Below are 14,265 nucleotides of genomic sequence, written 5' to 3'. Positions count from 1 at the left end.
CTATGACAAAAGTGCCCTTTCAGATTGGTGGTGGTTTTCAATTATTACATTAGAATTTAATCTAATTTAATTTTCTCTCATTACTTAAATTAATTGCCCGTCAAACTAGGTATATTCTCCTTTTTTGGATATTGGAAAAATTTCCCACATGAGCATGTGCACTGCGCTACCGGCACTGAACGGTAGTGTCGAAGGGCTCCCTTTTGAGTTGCATGTGTGATCTCACGGTCAGGAACAGGGAAGATTTCAATTTGACTGTTTGTTAGGAGGCCTAAGAGGCAGATGTCAGCACCCGAACAAACTCCAATCACAGGTAAAGACTAGTTAGATTGTTTCAACAGCATAGCTAACTAGCTAGCTAGCTAACTAGCTGATTTACATACTATATTTTCATTATGATCAGCTGATAGCCGACCCCTCTTTGCCCTCTCTTTGAGCAGTAGGCTGTAATCTTGCTTACATTGGGATAAGTGGCATGATTTTGCAGAAAGTCAATGAGGCCTATGCTTAATAATATATGTTGAGCATTAGATAATTAGCTATGAATGTAAGAAATGTAAGTAAACTTGTGTGTGTGTAACTTTGAGCACCTGCCCCGCCAAAGGCCTGTGCACGGCCCTGCCCTTCACACTGTGTGGGATTGTGGAGATGGATTGGTGACATTCCTGATAAGCTTGGACAAGTTAAAGATGAGTTTTCTCAGTCATATTAGCTTTGGCTTTCATTGACTTCAATGAAAGAATCCTCAAAAGATAGGCCTCCCACTGAGGGAGACACACCTAAATAGCATACTTGAGGCAGGTGTGTGAGCTAATCAAGGGACTGTTGATACATTGAATCAGATCAGGTATGTTAGTGCAGGGCAAGAACAAAAATGTGCACCCCTGTAGGTCCCCAAGGACCAGATGAAGAAACTCTTAAGCTAAGTGAAATGGTGAGATAGCATGGTCCTTTCCCCCTCTCCTTCTTAGCAGACACCACTACACCTCTCTCCAGCATCTGTCCCTGACAGTAATGTGCTGCTGTTTCATAATGTAGTATAATTAGTCACTAACCCTCCTCCACACCGCTTGGCCCAGCAGCGTGCCATTTGCACTAGCACCATGCCAGTGACCATGTGGGCAGCAGGATTATCCCCAACTTCCTGGTGGAGAGCCAAAAGCATGATGGGAAACAGGAAATTGACAAGTGACCTGACAGGAGGACTGTCATCTGCTGCGGAGCTGAGTGAAGCCAAGATGACATAACAACATGGTTGCTGAAACGTTTTGTTTTAGATGACATTTCCTTTTGTTTTACGTGTCTCCATGAAATATCTGGGTAAATACCTGTTACAGAAGCGTACATTAATGCAATAATGTACCATTCCTCACAGCGGTTAGTACTGTGTATTTAGCTAGATTGATATGTTCTGCTGCTTGGCTGACTCTGGATGTATTACAAATGTGAACAATGTGAACAATTGATCTGAACAAATGTCTGTCTTTACACCGCATGTGAACATGGTCTTCTGTCCGCATGCATGACCTCTCCTGAAGGACAAAGACAGTCTCATATTTCACCCATTAAAACAATTGTTCTGCTCTAAAGTCACCTTGTCCCTGCAGTAGCAGCAGCACACTGCAGAGAAGGCCCCCAGCTACTCTCTCTCTCCCCCCTCCTCTCTGTTGGGCAGTAACTGATTACATGTAATCTGATTACCAAAAACAACGGCGTAATCAGGTACATTACCAGAAAAAATGTTGCAATCAAATTACAGATACTTTTGAAAAAATACTAGATGATTACTTCTTGGATTACTTTTCAAAAATAAATACATTGACACCATTCTGTTTTCTCAATGACATTCAATTCAGCATTGAAAAAAGTTGGTTCAGGTTGGTTCCACCTGAGCGAGTCTGACCCCAAGTCAGAGACCACTATGATGTCAGAGACCACTATGATGTCAGAGACCACTATGATGTCAGAGACCACTATGATGTCAGAGACCACTATGATGTCAGAGACCACTATGATGACAGAGACCACTATGATGTCAGAGACCACTATGATGTCAGAGACCACTGACAGAGACCACTATGATGACAGAGACCACTATGATGACAGAGACCACTATGATGTCAGAGACCACTATGATGTCAGAGACCACTATGATGACAGAGACCACTATGATGTCAGAGACCACTATGATGTCAGAGACCACTATGATGTCAGAGACCACTATGATGTCAGAGACCACTATGATGTCAGAGACCACTATGATGACACAACAAATTTGTTTGTTGGATCCTTTTTGTCTTCTTCAGGGGAAAGTAATCCGATTAAATTACTGAGTTTGGGTAACCCAAAAGTTACATTAAAGATTACAATTTTGGACAGGTAGCTGGTAACGGATTACAAGTAGAAAGTAACCTAGCCAATCCTGGCTACTTTCTCCTCTACCTCTATCTGTAATCACAGAGTCCCATTAGGTTCATGCTACCTGCATAGGTTTAAGTTCCTCCTGAGCGCCGACAGTAGTGGTTTAGTAAGGTGAGCCACCCAGTTTACAGGGATGGATGGATGACTGCATCTCCTCCATGCTGGTTAGTGACAGACAATGTGGGCAAACCCGTCCTGCAGGTAAGTGTATGATGACTCCTGCAGGAGTGAGAGTAGAGGACCGTGGCTGTAGTGGTGCTGATCTCTAGATTATTGGCACGAGAACTATTCTACGTGCGTGAAAAGCAAATCAATCACCTGCACTGACTCACAGGGGCCCCTTTCCTTGCAGCAGGCTACTCCTCCTTCTGAATCCTCCTCCTCCTTCTGAATCCTCCTCCTGTGAGTGGAGGGCTGGGAGAAGAGGCCCCGCCCCCAGCAGATCACATGGGCTAGGGGAACAGGAACAGGAAGAAAGTGAAGACTGCTGCAGTTACTGTGGAGTGTCCTTCCTGCATGCTAACCTTCAACTTCCCAGGCTCTCACCAAACCTATAGCCTACTGCCTGCTCCTATTCCCATCATAGATGCACTGTTCCCTCATCAGATAATGCCCATAATGCAGCAGATAGAGTATATGGAGACATTTTTTACAGCTGAAATATACAGTATGTGAAATGTATTGTGAGGAATACTGCTCCATGTATTTCATAGATTACTGTCCTGTCAGTCCTATTCTAAGTAATATTGGGAGAGAGATACCCATGAAGCCCCACACAGCCATGAAGTTAACACAGTCTTGTTACGGCAATTTTCAGTGTGTGTCCTACTCCGACACACACACACACACACACACACACACACACACACACACACACACACACACACACACACACACACACACACACACACACACACACACACACACACACACACACACACACACACACACACACACACACACACACACACACACACACACACACGAGGGAAAGAGCCCTTTGCTCAGCCCGGGAAGCTGTGTTATTAATAGCAACAATGCATTTGGAGCTCAGAGAAAGAGAGTGAGAGAGATAGTAGAGAGAGGAAGAGAGAGAGTCAGATTGCAGGGAGTCGTCCTATAAGTGCAGTGTTTCTAAATCGAGGTTGTGTCCTCCACAGCCGTCACTCGGAGTGACAGAAAAGTACCACAGTTGACTGACAAACCGAGCGCTGCTTCTCTCCGTCTGCACCCCTCAGGAGCACGTTGGGATTGAGAGATCATCAATCTCCCCTCTCAGAGCCCAGCAGACAGGGAGCTGTGTCTTTCTGTTAAAGAAGCAGTCCTTTACTTGTCACTACTATCACCTTCATCTTCTATATGCTGTAAATTGGGTTGTACAACATGAGTAAGTTAGTCAACACCATTGAAAAGTGTCAACATGCATCTCAGGGCATCTCAGTGTGAATAGCATGTTCTGGCTTCAGTTTAGATCAACATCTGAGCATGTTTTATTAGCATGAAGCAGAATATGAACACTTATAGGAATGTGTGGTTTTAAAGCATAAAGAGAAACTCTAAAAGGTCATTCCATTTTACTTGAAATTATTAGGTTCAGTTCCTTTAACTGATTAAAGACTAGAGGTACGCACCGATATTAGCCTTTTCTCACAATGTAAACTACCACGTAGTCACTTTAATAATGTTGACATATTTCTCATTACTCATCTCATATTTATATACTGTACTCTATTCTACTGTATTTTAGTCTATGCCGCTCAGACATTGCTCATCCAAATCTTTATATATTCTTAATTCCATTCCTTTACTTTAGATGTATGTGAATTGTGTGTATTGTTGTGAAATTGTTAGCTATTAGTGCACTCTTGGAGCTAGAAACACAAGCATTCCACTACACCCGCAATAACATCTGCTAAACATGTGTATGTGACCAACACAATTTGATTTGAGTTCTAGTTTGATGTCACAGATATTGGAGGTGGCCCCCTACTGACAGACAGCCTCCATTGCAGGCTGAACAAAGTCAAACAAGGCCATAGGACACAATTATAGAAGAGTTTTACATGGCTCGTCATCTCTAGTGGACATTGAGCATCTCACCAAGTTACGCACGATTTGGGTTAACTAAGATTACATGGCTAATCGTCCTATTAAACGGTGCCAATCATTTCCCTTCATTTAGGATTTAGGAGGCTGGCAGATGTTCCTGTAAAGCTGTCGGGTCAGAAACATCAGATAGCATGGCATATGAATCCACTGAACCTCTTTTGAAGTATGGAAACTTTGATTTTAGGGTGAAGAATCTCTTACGTTTTCAGAGCCATTATAACTCATTATAACAGTGCCAGTGGTTATTAGAGTTAGTAGCTAGAAGCTTACTGCCACTCCAGGTATGTTGTCAGCCCATCCGCGCCCACTACCCACACACTAGGCCTAATCAAAGGCCTGAATATGCTGGAGGCAGGGAACCTGTCCTTGACTGTCCTTTATCTCCAGACTCTGTGCTCCCTAGCTACCCAGACCCTATAGGGACTAGGCTAAGAAGAGAGAGAAATAAATGAACCCAGAGCTCAAAAAACTCATCTAACTTTGCGGCTTACGTTTGGATTACCCCGCACTAAGCACGTCAGTGGCATCAGGCAGAACGAAACCCATGCCAATCAGTCGGTAACAAAAGATGCCAGCATGAGAGAAAAATGTGCGTGTGTGTGTGTGTGTGTGTGTGTGTGTGTGTGTGTGTGTGTGTGTGTGTGTGTGTGTGTGTGTGTGTGTGTGTGTGTACAGTGTCGTTTTTCCCCATGGTGAAAGCAGAGACACACCAACACCGTATTAGATAAACATGGTCTTTGCGGAGCTCGTAACCAGAGCCAGATCACTTGAAACCCATCTCAATGGTGTCATTGTCCTGCTGAATGGTTTGATTACCAGGGCAACAGTCAGGGTTGTCATTATGGCTGACACAAGCTTTTCTTCCAAATCAAAACAACAATTTGCCTTTTCTGGTTCCCTCGGGATGTTCACTGTCTCTAATTGAGCAAAGGCTTTGGTGTAGTGTAAAACTTCTGTGTGCTTTGCCCCAGTTAGAAATAGTAATTCCCTTGTTCTGCAAGCTATATTTACCTTAATACAGTACAGATGTTGGATATTAATTTGACCTATAGTGGCACACAAAATAATCCAGCAGCAACAGGATTTGAACATTTAATTGCTTGATCTTTGGTAAGGCTAAAACTGGTCAAAAGTAAGCAACATGAAAAGTGCCATACTGTTAATAGAACTGTGTTAGTGTGGGTTTTCAGTGAATTTATGCAAATCACGAAGCTGCAGAAAAATTCTCAGCAACAAAAGAGTGATCAAATTAACATCCTACACCTGTAGCACCACAGAGACTCCTCTAAGCTCTGACAATGACAAAAGACCACCAAGTGAAACAAAGTCAGGTGAAAATTACAGTATAAAAACTGAATTAGCTTTAGGTCCAGAGTAACAATAAAATGTTTACTGTTGGGGGTACTTGATGACTGGAGTTGGGAAACACTGGTCTAGTGCACTAGATCCTGAACACTGTTCCTGAACACTAGATCCTGAACACTGTTCCTGAACACTAGATCCTGAACACTGCTGACTGTCAACAGAGGATGTGAGAATAGTGCACCGCCCTGCAGACAGTGCTTACAGTACACACTAAACACACACAAGAACTCAACTGGGAAATAAGCACCTAGCAACCACCACACCCACAACTCCTCATAATGTATTACTGTACCCATTGTGTCTAGGAGTATATTTATATTTTATCCATATTTGATCTATTATGCAAACTGTAAGAGTTTCATTTCTCTGCAAACTATGGACGGTTTTAGATTCCTATGACTTATCATCCTTTATCTCCCTCCCTCCTTCCCTCTTCCTGCTGCATCTCGCCTCACCTGCTCTGCGTCATGGCAGGATGATAAATAGAGACAAAGCCTGCACCGTGCCTCTCCATATTACTGCCATGCAGTAGGTGAACTCTGCGGCACTCCATCCAATGAGAAAAAGTGACTCGCATCAAGGTTACTAGACACCGCCTTCAGTCACAAGGGAGATCACTCACTTGACGTGTCACTACACCTGAGAAATGAACCACTTTCAACAGCTACAGAACTACTAATCAGAAACAACATGAGTTTCCATATCTGCCACTTTCACTGCAGCACAAGTTTGGCTGAAATCTTAGCTTTCTCTCTTACAGGGAAAACAATCCACAGTATAGGAAGAGGGGTGTGCATTGGTCCTTACTGCTGACTAGACTTATACTCTGCGGCCCTATAGAATGTGCCACTATATGCAGAAAGTACACATCACAGGCTGAAACAGTAGACCTCAGCTGCAGAATGCTCAGGCTCTGGAGCTCAGTAACAAAAGGTAGAACCCTTTTGGGTTCCATGTAAAAACACTTTTCACAGAGGGTTCTATATGGAACCCAAAATGGTTCTTCTATGGGGACAACCCGAAGAACCCTTTTGGAAGCCTTTTTCTAAGAGTGTACTTAGTTTTTGTTATTGCTGATAACTCTCAGAGATCCTATTAACTTACTAAACCTTTTATTCATTGTGAATAATTCACCACAGGTTCATGAGAATGATGTGCTTGAAAGGATGCACATAACTCTGCAATGTTGGGTTGTATTGGAGATAGTCTTAAATTATTTTCCACACACAATCTGTGCCTGTATGTAGTTTTTATGCTAGTGTGGGACGAGAATCCACTCTCACATAGGTACGTGGTTGCAAAGGGCATCAGAGTCTTAACAGTGTGATTTGCCAAGGCAGGATACTCTGAGCGCAGCCCAATCCAGAAATCTGGCGGTGGCTTCTGATTCAATTCCATTTTCACAGAACAGCTTGTTGCAATTTCGATGAGGCTCTCTTGTTCAGATATTGTTAAGTGGACTGGAGGCAGCGCATGAAAGGAATAACCAATCCAGTTGTTTGTGTCATCTGTTTCGCTATATCACATTTGACATTGTCCGTAAGCTTGAGTTCATTTGCTCACAAAAAAATCATACAATGATAGAAATACCTGTGTCTTGTCCTTGTTAATGCAGACAGAGAAGAGGTCCAACTTCCAATCATAGCCTCAATTTTGTCTCGCACATTGAATATAGTGGCAGAGAGTCCCTGTAATCCTAGATTCAGATCATTCAGGCGAGAAAGAACATCACCCAGATAGGCCAGTTGTGTGAGAAACCCATCATCATGCAAGCAGTCAGACAAGTGAAAATTATGGTCAGTAAAGAAAACTTTAAGCTTGTCAAAATCAAAATAAAAACAATACTTTGCCCTTTGATAACCAGCACACGTCTGTATGTTGTAAAAGAGTTACATGATCGCTGCCCATATCATTGTATAGTGCAGAAAATACACCAGGGTTCAGGTGCTTTGCTTTAACAAAGTTAACCATTTTCACTGTAGAGTCCAAAATGTTTTTCAAGCTGTCAGTCATTCCCTTGGCAGCAAGAGTCTCTAGGTGGATGCTGCAGTGTACCCAAGTGGCGTCGGAAGCAACTGCTTGCACGTGCGTTAGCACTCCACTATGTCTCCCTGTCATGGCTTCTGCGCCATCAGTACAGATACCAACATGAGCAGCAGCTACGTTTGGCTACATACGGACCGTTAGTGGAATTCCCGTGAGAGAGTAACGGTTAATGTGATCGGATGTTAATTATTTGACTAGGCTACCTGTATTTGACATTGTGTTGCTATTTTGCTGAACACTAGATGGTTTAATTAGATTTTTGGCAGTGAAGCAAGGCTACTCGGGCGAGAAAAGAACCTCACCTAAAGGTATAGCCTGGTTGGAATTTGTTTATCACATTTTTATTTGGTGTACCCCCGATGGCATTGTGCGTACCCCTGGTGGTGCCCCAGTTAGGGAATACCTACTGTAGACCAACATTTAGTTTTCAACTGTGGAGATTTGTATACATCTTCCTGTCTGTCTCTTTGACATTTGCAACATTGTTTCAATATTCAAATTAGATCTCCAGCTGTCCCATAGTAATGATCGTGTCGGGAGTCGGGACGAAGCAGACAGGCAGCGTTTCTCTGCCAGTCGAAATCATGAATCAGCTGGCATCATTTTTATGGATATATACAAAGAACTGTCAATTGAAAAAAGGTAAAACGTGCAGCTAGTTAGCAGTCTTTACAGCTTGAAGTGATTGTGTTAGCTGTGTTGTTGGCTAGCTCCTCTGAACAACAGTTGGCCGTAGTTGACTAGCTAGCAAGCAAGGGATAAGAACGTTTCCAGCCAGTATGGCAATGGAACATTTAGAATGAACGACAGTGTCATGACGTTGGCCTGGGGGGTAGGTTTATGACAGTCATAAATACCTCTTCCCCCCTTTTTTCTCTCTCTACCCTACTGATGTTACATTTGCAAAACCCTTGGTTAACATAGAGATTCTAGGAACAACAGAAGGTGGGGGGAAATGAACTATATTCTGGAAATCCAACCAATTGATCATATGCAGTGGTACTTAATTAATTTGATGTCAGTTCAGTTGTCATCTGAGACATTCTCACCAATGATAAGATGACATAAACTCTACAGTGGAAAGTCTACACATCAGAGTTATCGGATTCACATGGAATTGTTGTTCAATTTAAATGTTTGAATATGAAATTATTCGTGATGGGATGAAATGTGATTATAGCTTCTAAAGTGTGAGATTTGGATTTCATAAGGTATGGCTCTGCTCAATCAGTGGCCCGCCCCTGTGAAGGGACATGGGCTATAAAACTTTTCAAACACGCCCTCCTCTCCCTTCCTATATAAAGCCTTGACGACAATATAACCTCCTGTTTCGAGGATGTGGGGACGACGGTCCGATGTCAGAATAGTTCAGATAATAACTACAGAACGAAGCCAACATCAGCGTGAGCTTTGGTTGCGAATGGTATGAACTTTTAACTCTTATTCACTACAGAACTGATACCTCCTAGCCGTTGAGTTAGCAACAGCTGCTGCAAACTAGGGTTAGGAAGGAACTGACAGAGTATCCCGTCTACCACACAATGACGTTACTACAACGTATTCAATTTACCAGCAGAGACATTCTTCAAAGGACAAAGGACTCAGTTGGGCAACACGGCCTTCCATCTACCACCAACCTACCGAAACGCAGCTCAGAGAAAATATTTATTGCATTTTCCTTTTCCAAATGGGCTGTAATTTAGAATGCATAAGATACTATATTTATGATAGCACAGCTTCGCCCTTTGTTCCTCAGTCTTTCACTCAAACCCAGCCCTTTTCTTTTGTGTAACCAGCTGTCATATCTGTTCCGCCCGCTAGGGACATTTTCCTTTATGATGTAATTTGTAATCAAGTTATGATTTAAATATGTGTATGTGTAATTCTGTGTGATTCGTTAGGTATTTAGTAAATAAATAATGATACCCAATTTTGTATTGCTGATTCAACTTGTTAGCCAGGGTTCATGCAGATAACCAAGAATTTACAACTTTCAGATGAGACTGAATTAAGATGACGATCAATATTGACTGCTATTGATGTAAAATATTACTAGGTCTTTAGGAGTTTATTCGGAAGATAAATATTATTTTGTGGTGCCCGACTCTCTAGTTAATTACATTTACATGATTAGCTCAATCAGGTAGTATTAATTACAGAGAAATTATTTTATAGAATAGCATGTCATATCACTTAATCCGGCATAGCCAAAGACACGACAACAGGATTGCGTCCATAGATCCAGAAGAAAAAGACTGAACGACTGGGGCGCGTCTCAAGCAACCGAACCAATAGAACAAGCAACCAGCCGGCTTGGGTAGCAACCCTAGATTTGTGTCGGGACTATATCTTGTGGAAGGATGAAATAGTATGAATAAATGCATTAAAATAAAGTTTTTAATGCAAATATGTCAATCACTATTTGAATATGTTGGTAACCAGTTGTATAAAAGTGATAATACCCTCGAAGACGGTGTTTGGAGAATATATTGACTCCGTCTCGGGCCTATCTACACCCATGCCAATATATCCTCCAAACACCGGCTTCTCGGGCATTATCACTGAATTCATTTGAAAAATGTATGGAATCATTCTTCTAAAATTGGCTGGCAAACCATGATCAACCAACATGGCTGACCTTTGGACCATCATAAGAAGGTTCATCTCCATTCTAGTATTCTAATTTGTAAATCTATGATATTTCTTACTGGCTGCCACTTTTTCAGGTGGCTTTGTTAACCCAATATCCACAGAATATGCAATGCAAAGCAGCATTGTCACCTGTGAGAGCAAATGTATTTAATACCTGTTGTCATATATTCTAAGACATTTATCTAACTATTTTTTGCTTATCAGCTTCCTGGGATTGTTTTATTCAAATTTACCTAATTAAAAGAGGTAGGGAAAGTAGAATAGCAAAACTAAATGAGTCAGCTAAAGCTGACGTTACAGGGCAATTAACTAAGGTCAACACTAATGTGAGTAGTATGCAGTATTATAGTGCATCTGTCAGAGGGACACCAGCAGAAAACCTTGATTCATGTCAATTCACAAAAATAAGTATTTAATCTACTTTTCTATCGATTTAACTCATTAGTAATTACAAGTTATGTGACAGGAAGGTCAGACTGAGGTCAACATAAGGTTCCTCTGCCCTCATCGGCTGGACAGGGTCTATTGTAAATTATGCATGTGTGCAGTTACTGTATGTCTCATCATCACACAAACGAATCTGACAGCCGACCTCATGAGTCTAGTTTATAACGCAGTTTCGTGAGGAGAGCTTTAAGCTTCAGACAACACAGCTAATCCACAGCAGGAACTTCCATATATGGGCATTGTCTCGGGTATTGCAATTCAGCCTTAGAGCAGGAACTCCATATATGGGTAAAGACTTTCATATTGGAAGTTGCCCGGAGGAGGAACTCCATGTATGGGCCCAGACACCCAAATTGGAATGCGGCCTATTAGCAAATAACAAATATGGACATAGAGCCGTGACCATGCCAATTGCTCACCTGCATTCAGCCCCTTACGAACACCCTGCCGGGAGGCCACCTGCCAGCCTCAGTCCACGACCAGGGTCTGGCCTCCCCATCAACTCACCCCCTAGGCTTCCTACACAATGGTGGGCCAGCTCAACCCCGGTCCATGACCAGTGGCTGGCCCCATCAGCAGAGGGGCTAGCTAGCACAACCTTGGCATACGGCCGGGGATTGGCCCTGCCAGCAGGGGGCAGCTCAACAGCTCAACAGTAACAGGGCTTGGGGATTTGCAGTACTGTGGTTTGCTCTATTCACATCACCGACTGATATGCTGTCACACAATAGTGATGGGGCACTCGTAAAGATTTCTACTTTCTATGCTGAGGCCAAGGACAAAGCTTCAACACTAAAGAAGGGCACAGATAGTATAACTAAGGCACAGAAGTTTTTTTTTTAGCAGGCAAAATGTCCTTATGAAGAGCACTCAGACTCTATTAAGCTCCACTTAAAGGGTAACTCCACCACTTTTCAACCTCATATTTATTATCTCCAGCACAATACCAGTGTATGCATTTTGAAAACCGACCATTTCTTTTCGTTTTGTAAAAATATATAAAGTTCAAAAGTTCACCCGATGACATCATCAAAAGTAAAAACATTTTAAACAGTGATTTTAAAACACAATTAAATGTGCGGTTGTGAGGGGAGCAAGAAAATACTTTCCCTCTGGCTAGAAACTTGAAAATCACAGGTTTTGAAAATCACAGTTTTTCCTTCATTTTAATCCAACCCTGTGATGTCACAGAGAAGCATTGTTTTTAGGATCTTTTTAACCACAGATCATAGAAACATGACATTTTCACATTCAGTATGTAGACACTGGTATGGTGCTGGAGATGATGATGATTATGAGGTTGAAAAGGGGCGGAATTGCCCTTTAAAAAAGAGAAGGTAATTTTGGAAGGTTATTCAAACTGAGTGGATTAGGATTTCACACGAGAGTCAACTAGTGTCAGCCACGACATGAAACGCCCATCAGGCGAGCTCTAGCACAATGACACTCATGCCAGCACAGCAAAATGTAGAGGAAGATCAAATAGGGGTTTTATTTACAGTATACAGACTGTATGGCTCCCTGTAAACACAAAGCTATATTAAGAGTTTATAGGCTCCTTATATGTTGCTATGCCAAACAGGTTTTACAGTACAGAGTACAGTACTCTTTTTTGGCTCTGGGTAGCAGCGTTCAATGTGATACTTTACCCTGTCTTTCCCATCAGAGGTACCCGGAAAAAAAGATGCTCTCTGAGGTATTGTGGGGACAAAAAGAGAGCTTTCTCATACAGCTCCCCTGAACACGGAATGAGACAGCAATTTGAAAGAGTCCTAGTAAGGAGAGTCATTTGCAGTCAGTGTACGTACATTGGTGGCATTTCCGTTGCGTCTGTACAAAGACACTGAGTGGGATGAAGGAGGGATGAAGAGCTTTTGGTGTGCCGAAATTGAAAATCTTCTGAAACCTTGTCACAATTGTGCCCAGCAGCGACCTCAAATAGACGCCTGGCTATTACTGATGTGACTCCTGAGTTTGACATCATCAAAACAGGGGCAGCAGGTTGCTAGGCAACAGAGGGGACAGCTGCGAAATCTACAGTAAGCAGATGTTCTTGGATGTAATGACAGCACTGTTGTTTTATGAGGGCAAAGAGATTTAAAATGTATGATTTTGACAGGTCTTTCAGAGAACTGAAGTTACTGCAGTGTCACCTACAGTGTCCTTGTTCTAGCTGTTCTATGTCGGCATCTCTGGATGTTGCAAGGCTCCCATTGGGAAGCCTCTCTCCCTCCGACACACACACACACACACACACACACACACACACACACACACACACACACACACACACACACACACACACACACACACACACACACACACACACACACACACACACACACACACACACACACACACACACACACACACACACACACACACACACACACAGGGCTTCATGGCCTATACCAAAGTCACTTTAGAGGGCATGCCGGCAATCCATACCCCGGCTGGGATCCAATATGTTGCTGTGATACCTCAGCAACCTGAGAAGAGGAGCTGCAGAATGATAGAGAATGGAGAGAGTGGAGGGGGTTAGAGATGGTGGAGGGGTTAGAGGGATTGGAGGGGGTTAGAGACAGTGGAGGGGGTTAGAGGGAGTGGATGGGGTTAGACAGTGGAGGGGTTAGAGACAGTGGAGGGGGTTAGAGACAGTGGATGGGGTTAGAGGGAGTGGAGGGGGCGGGACTGGGCCACGTGCTGAGCTAAGGAAGGTAGAATCACTGTGATATCATAACATTGTGAACAGGTTTGCAGGAGACACAGGAACACACACACACACACAGACACACAAGGATAGCGGCACTCTGCAGGTTCTATTTTAAGAGCCCATTCTCACTCGTCCATTAATCACACAGTGTAGCGTGAAACACTCCCTCCAACAGGGCCAGACACATCATAGATCACGGAGGCGCTGTGTGTGTGTGTGTGTGTGTGTGTGTGTGTGTGTGTGTGTGTGTGTGTGTGTGTGTGTGTGTGTGTGTGTGTGTGTGTGTGTGTGTGTGTGTGTGTGTGTGTGTGTGTGTGTGTGTGTGTGTGTGTGTGTGTGTATGAGAGCGAGAGATTGCGAGAGCAGAGATTTCATTGTGCATAGCTTCTAATAAGCACAGGGAGGCGACAAAGTTATAGCTAGACTATTGTAGTACCTGGGGGGACTTTTATTTTGAAGGCTGAAGGAATACCTTGACCCGGAAGTGATTCGTGTAGCTATAGTTCAACGAC

General features: G+C 42.9%; 1 long non-coding RNA gene across 1 annotated transcript; it reads left to right on the top strand.

The window, feature by feature from the left end:
• Nucleotides 1–222: 222 nt before the first annotated feature.
• On the top strand, nt 223–1,827 carry LOC124027849. The gene is made up of 2 exons (XR_006837519.1): nt 223–313; nt 1,080–1,827. It is a non-coding gene; the product is annotated as an uncharacterized LOC124027849 (long non-coding RNA).
• The last annotated feature ends 12,438 nt before the right edge of the window (nt 1,828–14,265 follow it).

The sequence above is a fragment of the Oncorhynchus gorbuscha genome, unplaced genomic scaffold (assembly GCF_021184085.1).
Source record: "Oncorhynchus gorbuscha isolate QuinsamMale2020 ecotype Even-year unplaced genomic scaffold, OgorEven_v1.0 Un_scaffold_3531, whole genome shotgun sequence".
NCBI lineage: Eukaryota > Metazoa > Chordata > Actinopteri > Salmoniformes > Salmonidae > Oncorhynchus > Oncorhynchus gorbuscha.
The sequence above is the reverse complement of the archived record's forward strand: the minus strand, read 5'-3'. Positions and strand labels throughout refer to the sequence as shown.